Source organism: Neopsephotus bourkii, unplaced genomic scaffold (assembly GCF_033783945.1).
Source record: "Neopsephotus bourkii isolate Nb327-2 ecotype Australia unplaced genomic scaffold, CSIRO-AGI_Nbou_v1 NB_1423, whole genome shotgun sequence".
Taxonomy (NCBI): domain Eukaryota; kingdom Metazoa; phylum Chordata; class Aves; order Psittaciformes; family Psittacidae; genus Neopsephotus; species Neopsephotus bourkii.
Window position 1 is genome coordinate 2,707,158 of NW_026901900.1, and position 11,495 is coordinate 2,718,652.

At 46.5% G+C, this 11,495-nt stretch overlaps 1 long non-coding RNA gene across 1 annotated transcript; it reads right to left on the reverse strand.

Moving 5' to 3' along the window:
- Nucleotides 1-713: 713 nt before the first annotated feature.
- LOC133220127 (uncharacterized) lies at nt 714-3,805 on the reverse strand. Its single transcript, XR_009727642.1, has 3 exons — nt 3,567-3,805; nt 2,878-2,913; nt 714-1,268 (listed from the first exon to the last, which is right to left on the reverse strand). It is a non-coding gene; the product is annotated as an uncharacterized LOC133220127 (long non-coding RNA).
- Nucleotides 3,806-11,495: the final 7,690 nt, after the last annotated feature.

An 11,495-nucleotide genomic window follows, 5' to 3' on the forward strand; every position in this document is an offset into this window, starting at 1 on the left:
AGAGCACTCTGCACCACTTTGGCGTCAGTCCTGGAAAAAGCTCTAGTCCAAAAATCTCGGTTCTCAACAGCGTGGTCTTTAGCGGGGTGTTACCATCCCCACACCATGGTGTGGGCTTCCCTATGGACAATCAGATCTGTACGGAGGTACAGATCAGCTGTGCTGCCTTCATCACAGTGGACCTACCCTACTTTGACATGAAGTAAGAACACAGGCCTGTACATGACAATTCCAGCTGTTCAAGATAAATTAATAAACAAGAAAAAAAATCAGATACCTAAGTATTATTTGTTTATTTGACTGTGGACATGAATAGCAATGCACAGACTTCCTGTGAAGTCGGTTTTCCTCCTCCCAGAAGATAAAACAAATTGACGTAAGGCTGTGCATTTGTGGTGCCTGTTCTTTGTTCAACAAAAATCATATGGAAGAAGCAATGACTGATTTGAAATAAGCTACAAATAAGTTAAATGCTAACTAATCACACACTGCCTCGGTACTCCTATCTGCAAGCACTGATTGGTTTCTGACACAGGAAGCCATGGATCACACTGTGTACCTCCAGTAGGCTCACAGCCTCCTAAAAGGGATGTTTAATACTGTCTCTGCTGTGCACGCACTGTGCGGTCACTAACAGCAGGCATGGGGTTCCCTATTTAAAATATATTCATGAAAGGCAAAATAGGAGGAAAAAAGCCCCAAAACAGCTCCTTTGAGTGTTGCAACAGGAAACTGCAGCCCATCAGAAGTTAAAATAATCTGTAGTGTGAGAGTATGTGCTGCATGCCTGAGCCCATGCAAGCCGCCATCAATGTGTGCCTGCAAAGAGCAGGCAGTGTGGCAGGTTCAGCTACAGCTGGCATCCTCATTTCTGTCAAAACCAAGCTGTCTTCCTACAGGTGCTGTGTTCACTTGGCTTGAACCTAGGCTGCAAGAGGCAGTCAGTGTTTCTGACCTGGCTAGGGCACGCAGACCCATGAGCTTGAGGTCTCAGGGCACCAGCACCGGCCAGGGCAGGGTCTGAGCTGTTGGCTCAGGATCACACTTGCCTAGCTCCAGGGTGGTCAAGAGGACATGTCCTGTGTCATCCTACATGAAGGGGAGTGCAAGCAGGTCTGAGAACACGCAGCTCTCCTTTTTCTCCAACTAGCAGAGCTCTGGCATTCACACCATTGCAGCCTCTCTCGTTTTGTCCAGGTACATGGGAGTTGTCCCCTGTTCCCATCAGCTCTGGAAAATCAGGCTGCTGGGCTTTGGCTTCACCATGTCTGCAACTCACATGAAACATAGATTTAGATGGTTTTGGTGAAATGACTCAAACTTCAAGGCAGCTTTTGCAATCAGAAACTCCTTTCCCTCAACACTTTCCAGCAATCAGTTTACAACAGCATCATTTATCATCATTGCTTAATGATATATTAGCAATACTTCTGCCCTGGCAGTTAGGTTGTCTGTAGGAGCTATTACTGCCCTCTGGGCAGCTGCCAGACCCCACACTGCCTGGGCAGCTCTCCAGTTTCACTCCACTTGCTTCTGAGAGCTGCTTCAGGTATTTGAGCTAAGCCCTGCCTGCTGTGCTCACTTCTAAGGCTTTATACTTTCCCTGCTAGAGTGACCGACCACTAAAATAAACTTGACATGGCTTTTTTTTTTTTTTTTTTTTTTTACCTTTTCTTGGGAAGCAATTTCAGCAGAATTTCACCTATTGCCTCACAGAGTTATTTAACACAGCCTGGAACATTAATCCTTCTGTTTGGGTTTGTTGTGGTTGTTTTTAATTTAGGTATCAATTCTGCTTTTTCTATTTTACAGATAAATTTGCCTCCAAAATCCAAATAGCCAAGTTAGCTCCTGTTATGGCGAAGGTGAGCTGCGCTGAATTTCTCTCTGCTCTCCAAATCTGGCTTTTCCCTTACTGGAGAATAACCAGATGTCTCCTGGCCTCTGATAAGAAAGCAAGCTCTAAATCAACAGGTAGCAGTTAAGATAGGTGGCTCACTGATACTGCAACAACAGCACTGATACTGTTTTAATGACATGGGCAGCCTTGACTTTCTGTGCTCCCTTTGCCAGGCCAAAAAGCAGCTGGGAGCCTGGAAAACCACAAGTGATAAGAGGCCAGTACAAACACAGCACCTGCCTGCAAGTTTTGGCTGTGTCAGCTCTTGCAGTCACAGCTGTATTGCTCAAAGGAATATGAAAAAGCTGGGCAAAAACTTTCTGACTATGTTTTCATGTCTGGAAATATCCTTTGGTCACAACCACAATGTCTGAAAATGTTCATTCTGAATAAATTTCTTCTGAAAAGCAAATGAAAATGAAGAATGTTAAGTTCTTAAGAAAGTTAAGTATGTTTCACTGTGGAAACATACCAGGCTGGAACATTTCAATTCGACATATTCAAATACTTTGAAATTAAAAATGCAACATAAGGAAATCAAAGTTATAAATGAAAAAAATTGTATTTCAGATTATTTTATCCAATACAGAGCAGCAAAATAGTCCCCAAATTTAATATTAACAGAAACTCAAAAATTACATTTTATTATGGTTTTATTTTAAATTAGAAAATCCTGGGGAGCAGCTCTAAAGCTGTCAGTTGGTAACCTCTCTGCAAAAAAACAAGAATACATTTCTCTTTTATTGCTTTTGATCAGTCTGCTTTCCCCTTGAACACATAAGGGGACATTTAAATTGTAGGTTTTTAATAGAAAACTTAAAGGTAATTTTACATGGAGATGCAATGTAAGATCAGGGTATGATTTTTCTCATTGTATTTACTTAGATTACTGAGTTAGTAAAACAGGACACCCGAGGTAAAGGTATAGCATGTCAACACATTTGAAGTACAGCAGTTTCAAACTGTCTCTAAATTACCTTCTCTTCATGGAATTTGCCTTTATTTTCCAGTGCCTGGAGAAAAAATAATGAAATTCAATAACAATTGACTTTCATTCAATAAATGGTAAAAAGCAATAAAATGAACTCTGCAAAACTGAACTAAGATAACTTGTATGTTAATACATCTATGGACTCTCAGACCCAAGGCTTCATAGCAAAGCACCCTTTGCATAAACCACCTTAGCTGGGAAGAGTCACATCTACCTTTACCCCGAGGACGTCAGTGCAGGTGCTTGCATTGATCCCAGCAGCAGTGGTACAGCTGAGGTAATAAAATCAGCAGGCAGAAACAAAACTGGTACTTAAATCACTATGCTGAAATTTGATGAGGGCTGCTGCGTGTGACCAGGTCACTAAGGGGATGCTGCAGGAAGGAAACCATACAGCCTGCAAGTCCTGGTATGGAAGAGAATTTAAACATTCTGGGATTTCTGTGTCATTTTTCATACCGCCTCCACCCCACCACTCATCTGAGCTGCTGCTCGTGTGAGTTACCACTCGGTAAGGAAGAGAGGCAAGGTGAAACATTGCACCTTCAGATGCACAGATCTGGCTGGCTGGGGAGCTGTGCACCCAAGGGATGCCCCAACCCACCTTTCACCCTGTTTTTATGGTCCTAACAAAGCATAAATGATGAAAACCACCCCATTCTGGTTCTTAAGCACAGGCAGCAGGTCTCTCCAAGGCCCTTGTTTGGTGCTTTTCACTCCTGGGAAGCAAGCAGGGAGAGAGCCCAGCCTTCCTGGGTAGAAGGATGGTCCAGATAAAAAAACACCACATTACTGACAACATCTGAGGCCTTGCAGTCAGGCTGGGAATCTTTTTTATAAATTGATTGATTTTAAGCCTCCAGCTTGCCCTTCCCAATGCTGCACTGCCATTTTGCTTGTGCCATGGCTGTGATGACTGCGCCCATCCCTGCTTCACCGTGAGTGTGGGCAGGGAAAGCACACTGAGCAACTGGACCATAAATAAGGCAGCAAGTCCAAGTTTGTATTTTGATGCCTTACAAATTATGCCACCTCACCAGCACACCAGCTGCTGGCCCCCAGTTTTTCTCACCCCCTTGGGTCACAGCTATTTGAATTATATTCTTCAGCTTTTCTCTGATTCACATCATGGACACAGGGAATGGTTCCTGCCCATCAGCGGTTTGGTGGGTTATGAGTAACCCCAACAGACCAAGAGATCTCCAAGGGCTGCTGCTTCTGGTATCTCTAATGCCTGACAGCTTAGTCCCTGGGCATTTCACTGCCAAGTTAAAAAGCTCATTCATCACTTGAATATAGTACATTTTCAAATGTTAAAAATATTTCTGCATGAGGACCTACCTCTATAACTAAAACCTAGTCACATTCAAGCCTTAAAGGGAATCCAAGTGCTTACTTTTAGGCACAAAGCAAACCTGGGAAAATTCAGGAATCAGACAAAACCAAACCCTCATGAAAACTTACGGTGACAAAATACAGGCGTTCTAGTTTATCAGCCTGCACTCAAGTGACTGCAGACGGCAAAAAAATTAGCCCCGCGAGACCACGAGCACTAGATCTCTCGGTTCGAGCCTTGGGATGGGAGCACCTGGATCCGCAGCCTGGCACAGAGCAAGGCCGGCAATTCCACTGTGATGGCACTGCAAATGGTGCCAGAAGGCTCCTTTGCTGGTGGGCATGAGGTGAGGCACGATTCACAGCCAACAGCTTTTGCCATCACCACAACAGGCCTTCTCCGCCGGCATTTCCTCCGCTACCCCACTTGCAGGAGCGGTCCCGCCGGCACCGAACTGCTGCCCCACCCAGACCCACCGACACCAACGCGCACCTGGCAGTGGCCCACCCCACCTCCCCCCGCAGCCGCGCCCGCCCTACCGAGGACCCTGTCACAGATCACAGGCAGTCCCCCAGCCTCGCCCCTGCCCCGCACCCCCACTGACTGCAGCTGCCCTCCCCCTCCATCCCGCCACAACCTCTCCTGCCCTGCCCGCCTCAAGGCCGGTGGCACATCTCTGGCCAAGTGGCAAACCCCATGTAAATGACCCCACAGGCACCAGGTACCTGCTTATGGCCACATCCGCTGGCCCAGGTTCTCCTCATGAGAGGAGGGAGCTGAATAGGGCAACTAAGATGATTAAGGGAATGGAGCATCTCCCTTATGAGGAAAGACTGAGGGAGCTGGGTCTCTATAGTTTGGAGAAGAGGAGACTCAGGGGTGACCTTATTAGTGTATATAAATATATAAAGGGGGAGTGTCACGAGGATGGAGCCAGGCTCTTCTCAGTGGCGAACAATGAAAGGACAAGGGGCAATGGGTACAAACTGGAACACAAGAGGTTCCACTTAAACTTGAGAAGAAACTTCTTCTCAGTGAGGGTGACGGAACACTGGAACAGGCTGCCCAGGGGGGTTGTGGAGTCTCCTTCTCTGGAGACATTCAAGACCCGCCTGGACACGTTCCTGTGTAACCTTATCTAGGTGTTCCTGCTCCGGCAGGGGGATTGGACTAGATGATCTTTTGAGGTCCCTTCCAATCTCTAACATACTGTGATACTGTGAACAGCAGCTTTCACCACAGGCTTCCATGGCCTCACACTTTAGCATGGAGCAGGGTGAAAAGCCCTCCCATGTGATGGGGTTCTCCCATGTTGTGCTGTTTCTGACCAGTGCAGCCGCAGGCCGATTCCTGCCCAACAGCCCCACACGCACCCTTTGCACAAGTAGGAGTTCTCCCCACCCAGCAGGTCTGGCATCACAAACAGCTCCAGCGCCTCCAGGAGGTCTCTGGCTTGCTGCAAGGACGAAGAAGAGGTCAGCGCATGGGTGGCCAGGCTAGGAGACAGCCCAGCTCCCTGCTGAGACACTGGTCCAGGGAAAGAATGAGTAGAGGATCCCCACTTGCCATAGTACCCTCATCCCCAGCACCAGGTCCAGGAATGGTTTGTAAATGTCCAAGACTCTCTTGCACACCAAACAGTCCACTGCAAAGAGCAACGAGCACACCCTGGCACAACAACCTGCACCCACCGCCACCCTGCACAACGCAGGAACCGCCTCCCCCTCTCCCAGTTTGAGCTCTGAGACAGGAGCACCAGCATCTGGAGCTTGGCACAGAGGAAGGCTGGCAATTCCACTGTGTGCCAGCACAGTAAGTGTTGCAAGTGGGTTCCTTTGCTGGTAGTGATGAGATGAGCTGGGTATCCACAGTCAACAGCTTTTGCCATCACTACAACAGGGCTCCTGACCCACCGGTCCCATGGGACTGACCAACTGCAGCTCTGGATCATGTCCATGTGCTCAGTCATTTTCCCAAAGGATTTTAACTACAAGGCTCCTGGCAAAGCAGCAGCCCCGAGTGATTGCAGGCCCATGCCCTGGCACCAAGCACTCACCACGGGACCCCAGGTAACCGCCAGAGATCTGGTGAACCAATGTGGTGGCCTGGGTCTCGCAATCTAACCTAGAAACAGCAACACCGAGTCTCACAGAGTCCCTGTACCATGGCCATGCCACAGCCACCAGGGTGTCCTCAGCACAGACTCCTGTATGGAGCTCAAAGCTGGACACTGCAGGGGCAACACAACTTCTCAGGCAAGGGCCTAGGGGTACAAGTGCTGCCTGGAGAGCACGCTGACCCCACAGTCCCCTCCAGCAAGGCAGGGGACCAGCGAGAGGACAGAGGAGAAGAGCAGGGACAACCCATCAGAGAGAGGCCCCACGTACCTGGTGCAGCCACTCAGGCAGGACCTCTGCATGCCTTCGATGGTGTAAACGCAGGAACTTGTGTGCATCTTCCTGTTGCCTGAAGCACATGTGCTGAACGATCTCTGCAGGAGAGGGAGGAATCAGCCCCAGCACATGCTGCAAGAGACAGCCCCCCACCTCTCTTGGGGGCCCCGGGGATTGAGTCGCCTCAAACCAAAGCAGATGGCAGACTCATGTCAGCCACGGAGGAACCCCACACGCAGCCTATGAGGTTACCAGGTCCCAGCAGGCTCTGGAGTCACCTGCCCTCATCTCAAAGGTTCTGCTCCCTGCTCTCCAGCTCAGCTATGTGAGGGGAGGGGAGCGCAGTGCAGCGATTCTTACTCTCGAGGTCCCAGACAAAGGCCATGGGCTCTGTCACACTGCCACTGTTGGCAAAAGCCTGCACCACATGGTTCTGCATGATGCATACCATGCAGAAGCTGCCTTGGTCACCTGGAGCAGAGCAGAAGATGACAGAACGTTGGGAACAATCCCAGCAGAGATCAAGGCAGTACAGGAGACAGGGCATCACCAGTCCAGCACAGCTCAGTTTTCCCTATGAGCTCTGTGCTACAGTCCAGCTCTGGGGCATCTTGAGTACACAGGGACCAGCACGTCACCCCCTCTGGTGCGGCCTTAGTCACAGCATCACCCAGACAAGACAGCACCCATGCAGATGGGAAACACGTCACAGGTACTGGCTGGAGAAGCCCACAGGTCAGCCCTGAGGGACAGATGATGGGGCCACAAGCTCTGCTGCTCTGCTTCCTCACAGCTCAGAGCAATGCCCATCTCATTCCTTTTCAAAGCCACACATCAGGAGGGATTTCATCAGATCCCATGGACTTTTGCACGTTCTGGTTCTTAATGTGATCTTGAACCTGATCCTCTCCTCCAGTGGGCCTGAGGTCTTCCTTCTCACTGTCCTGTCATCTGTCTCCCAAGACTTGGGCGGTGTAGTGAGAGCATTATGATCAAAGGATCCTAAAAGGCTGAATCTCTTTAACCATGTGCTAACACAACTGTAACTGACTATGAGCTTAACTCACAGTTTCCTTGGATTTGTGGGTTTACCTTGGAATTGGAAATGCTTTGAATGTGTTTTTGCAGAAACATGTGCATACTGGAAAGAAAAAGAACATTTAGTGGGAGCTGCCAGTATCTGGCTGATAACCCAGCATATGGGGTATGTATGTTGGAACTGAATCACTCTTGCACGATAAATTTTTGGGGGGTTAAAAGAGGGCAGAAAAGATAAACTCTATTGAGACTGACTATGTTACATGAGTCCGTGGATGAGGACTTTACTTTTGATGTACATATATTTGTCAGTCATCACTAAAGATTTATTTACAGGGTGTCATTTGAGGTTTGCTCTGATATAACCGACAAAATACTCACAAGGTTTATTTTGCTTGGGCTTGCTCTTTCCAGGTGCCTTAACTTTTTTCAGCTGCTCAGGAGAGATTTCGTAAACTCAACTTGTTCCTATGTTGTACTGGGTTTGAACATTTCTGGTGTTCATCCCTCCACTGCTCCCTCTTAAGCCTTGCCTGACTAAGCAAATAAACAGGAGGCTTAAATATATTCTTATATATGCACATGCTAAAGAAAATACACAATATTTACCCAAGACCACATCACCCTCCTCCTGGATGCTCGCAGAGCCTTCAGAGGGACTGTGAGCTTCCTGTTACTGAAGGTCCCTTGATTGCTGCAGCATGTTCACCCTCGAGGAGAGGTTACTGGTACTGGGTGTTACTCTAGGTCTGCTTCAGATGGTAAGGTAGAACTGTTTGTGTCAAGGATCTAACTCGAGAATATAGCCTGACAGACAAGAAATTTGAAACCTGTCTCAGGTCTGATTTCAGTTCTTCGTCTGAATTTTTTATTCCTTTGTCTCACTGTGAATTATTTCATTATTTCCATCTACAGCTTGTTCTTAAATCAGTGAGTTTAAAAACTGCTTGTATTACACACTTGATGAATGTTTCTCATCAAGTTACATTTACAGTTGTGTAGCATGTAAGAAATCAGTTGTTCTCACTTAGCGTGAGATTCCAGTAAAAGCCAGTTGGCCCCACAACATCCATAAAAAAATGCCTTTGATCTCTGCTGGCTAAATCAGTGATATCAGCCTTTAGGGACTAGTAGGATCCTCTACCAACAGAGAGACTGTCAGAGTCACAAAACCTTTGTAAATAAAAGCTAACAACTGTACAGTGATGACATGGTCTGTTCTTGCTTTAGCCCTGGTGTAAGTTCTGTACAGAAATGTTACTGATGCGTGACAGTGATTCTGTGGCTTTCCTACTGGAGACAGCACTGCCAGGGCTGGCCTTACCACATCAGTCACTACAAATTCCCTCAGGTTAAAAGAAGTCATTTTATAATCTGGTGTAGCCATGTGTGCTACACAAAGTCTTCCTATTCATTGCAACAAGAGAGAAATGAAGGCAACATTTGAACTACTGAACCCTGAGTTGCTGGAAAGACAAGCCATTTTCCTCTGCTTTCTCTTTTTCCCTAGTGTGGGCTGCAGCGAATCATTTTGTCATGTTGGGTGGGTGGGAAACACCTCTCTGGGAGGTTAATATGTTGTGGCTATCTCTTAGGTAAGTGCCTGGACCCTGCACAGCACACAAAGAGATGGGGCAGGTAGAAGGAATGATGGCTATGGGGAAGAGGGAGCAGCAATTCGCCTCCAGAGTATGTGAAAAGGACCAGCTTGTGTGTCAGGAGGACAAAACATGACCTTACAGCTAAGGCCTATAGCATAATGCATAGGCAATTCAAGTGCTCCTGTGAGCTAGTTTCAGTTCTTGCATTTCCCACTCTCAGGTATCATCCTTCTTTTAGCATAGTTTAAGAACATTCAAGAGCAGATATCCTAACTAATTTTACACAAACTTGCATATGTATTTTTTTAACCAGCCTCTTTTGGGTCTTTTGTTCAAGCATACACATAATTATTTCTGGCCAACTCCTCTGGCCATTCTAACAACAATTATTAACATTTTCAATAACCCTTTTCACACGGGCATGTCACCGCTCAGTCCATGGCTGAAGACTACTCCTGCTTACCAGGTCATGATGCTCAGCAGAGGAAATGTGCCTTAGCTGATCTCAGCTAGAGACAGATCTAAAATTTGAGCAGATCTCATCTTATTTCTATAAAGCTTCCATATTCTCCCCAGTTACTGACTGAGAGAGAGAATTTATACAAAGGAAAATTGGATTCATTTATATTGATTGGCCTTCTCCTCCCACCGTACACATTGTGTAACATCAGGGTACACTTATTCTGTATCACTAAGCCTCAGCCTTGCTGCAGTCTGGGTGCTCTCCCATTTAATTATTTAGGATGTCAGGACAGGCAGCCAGCTTAAAAAGAAAAGTCTGAATGATCTAAAAAAGAAATTTATGGTTTTGTCTTATAAAAAACCCCAGGAACCTTGATGTTATTTTTATTTAGTAAGATCTATTTCTGTCAATACTAGCTCAGCTATTTCACTACACAGAAGCTTATAAAAGAAAGCACACAGGCTAACGCTACTTTTTTTTTTCTTTAGAAATCAGTCCTGCTTCTTGTAACTAAGGTTAAAAACAGAAGTGTGAACTACACATTATTTTAATGGGTGAGAACGGAAGCGAAGGATGGGCTGGAACAATAAATGAGTCGCTTGCTTAAAAAAATAACAGGGGAGGGAGATTGCTGTCTTCATCTCCTGGTCATTAATCTGGTGGTTGTTTTAAACAAATTAAAGCAGACTGCTTTCTTCTTGTGCGTTCGAGTAAAACAGAGTTTTCAGCCAGCAGATATTCAATTTTCCTGGCTAGTTTTTGGATGCTGGCCATGTGTGATTAGTGACCTATTTTCACTGCAGTGAGATCAGCTATGTTTGTAGGTCTCTGAATCAGCAGATTTGTCCTTATTCCTGGCTCTGCCTGCCAGAGCGCCGAGCCAGGCCCATTCTCCAAGTGTGCTGCCCTGCAGTCTCTGTATAGGTCTACAGGAAACAGCGCTTGGTCATAAAGGAGCTGTGCTCATACCTGCCAGGCCAGGACCATAAAAATGCATGATGTACAAGCTGCTGATCTGCTTGACATTTTCTTTGTTTAATTAGAAGGGCCTAAGAATAGAAAAAATCTGTGCTGTGCTGGGAATTATAATCATGGAAAATGATGTTAGGAAAAACAGAAGGGGCAGAAGCAACTCAGGATCCTGGGGCTTTAGATTTAGACCTGGTGTAGTTCTGGTCACAAACATCTGTGGCAGACCTTTTTCTTTGGAAAAATGTTCATCGTATCCCATGGTTTGCTAGTACTGCATTATCATTTCCTAACACAACTTTAAGATCACCTCTGAAGTCTTCTGCTGCTGTTTGCCACTAAAGCCCAGATCAGTGTCTGTGCAAGTCTGCTGGTGCTTCTTGAACTGACCCATACTGGACTGATTGAGCCCTCATAGGAAAATTTAGGCTGGAAAGGACCCTGCAAAGCTCATCGGGTTCAACTCTCTGCTCAGGGCAAGGGCAGATGAAACTGGGTTGCTTGAGGACCTCTCACTTGAGTTTTGGTAACTCAAAATTAAGTATACTATGTCCAGGATCTGTTCTTCTGGGGTGAACTCCATTTGGATTAGTATATTTAAAGGTGGATTTGAAAGAAACCATTATATGTGTAGGGCTTCAATGGAGACCAAAAGTCTGACTGCATTTCCTTTTCAGTTAGCCCTGTGACTGCTGGTACCAGCAGCAACAGGCTCTCAGCCATCAGGGAGGGGAGGAGCTGGTAGCAAACAGACAACAGTCAAAACCCATCCCCAGTGAATAGCCAAGATCAAGGGAAGAGAAG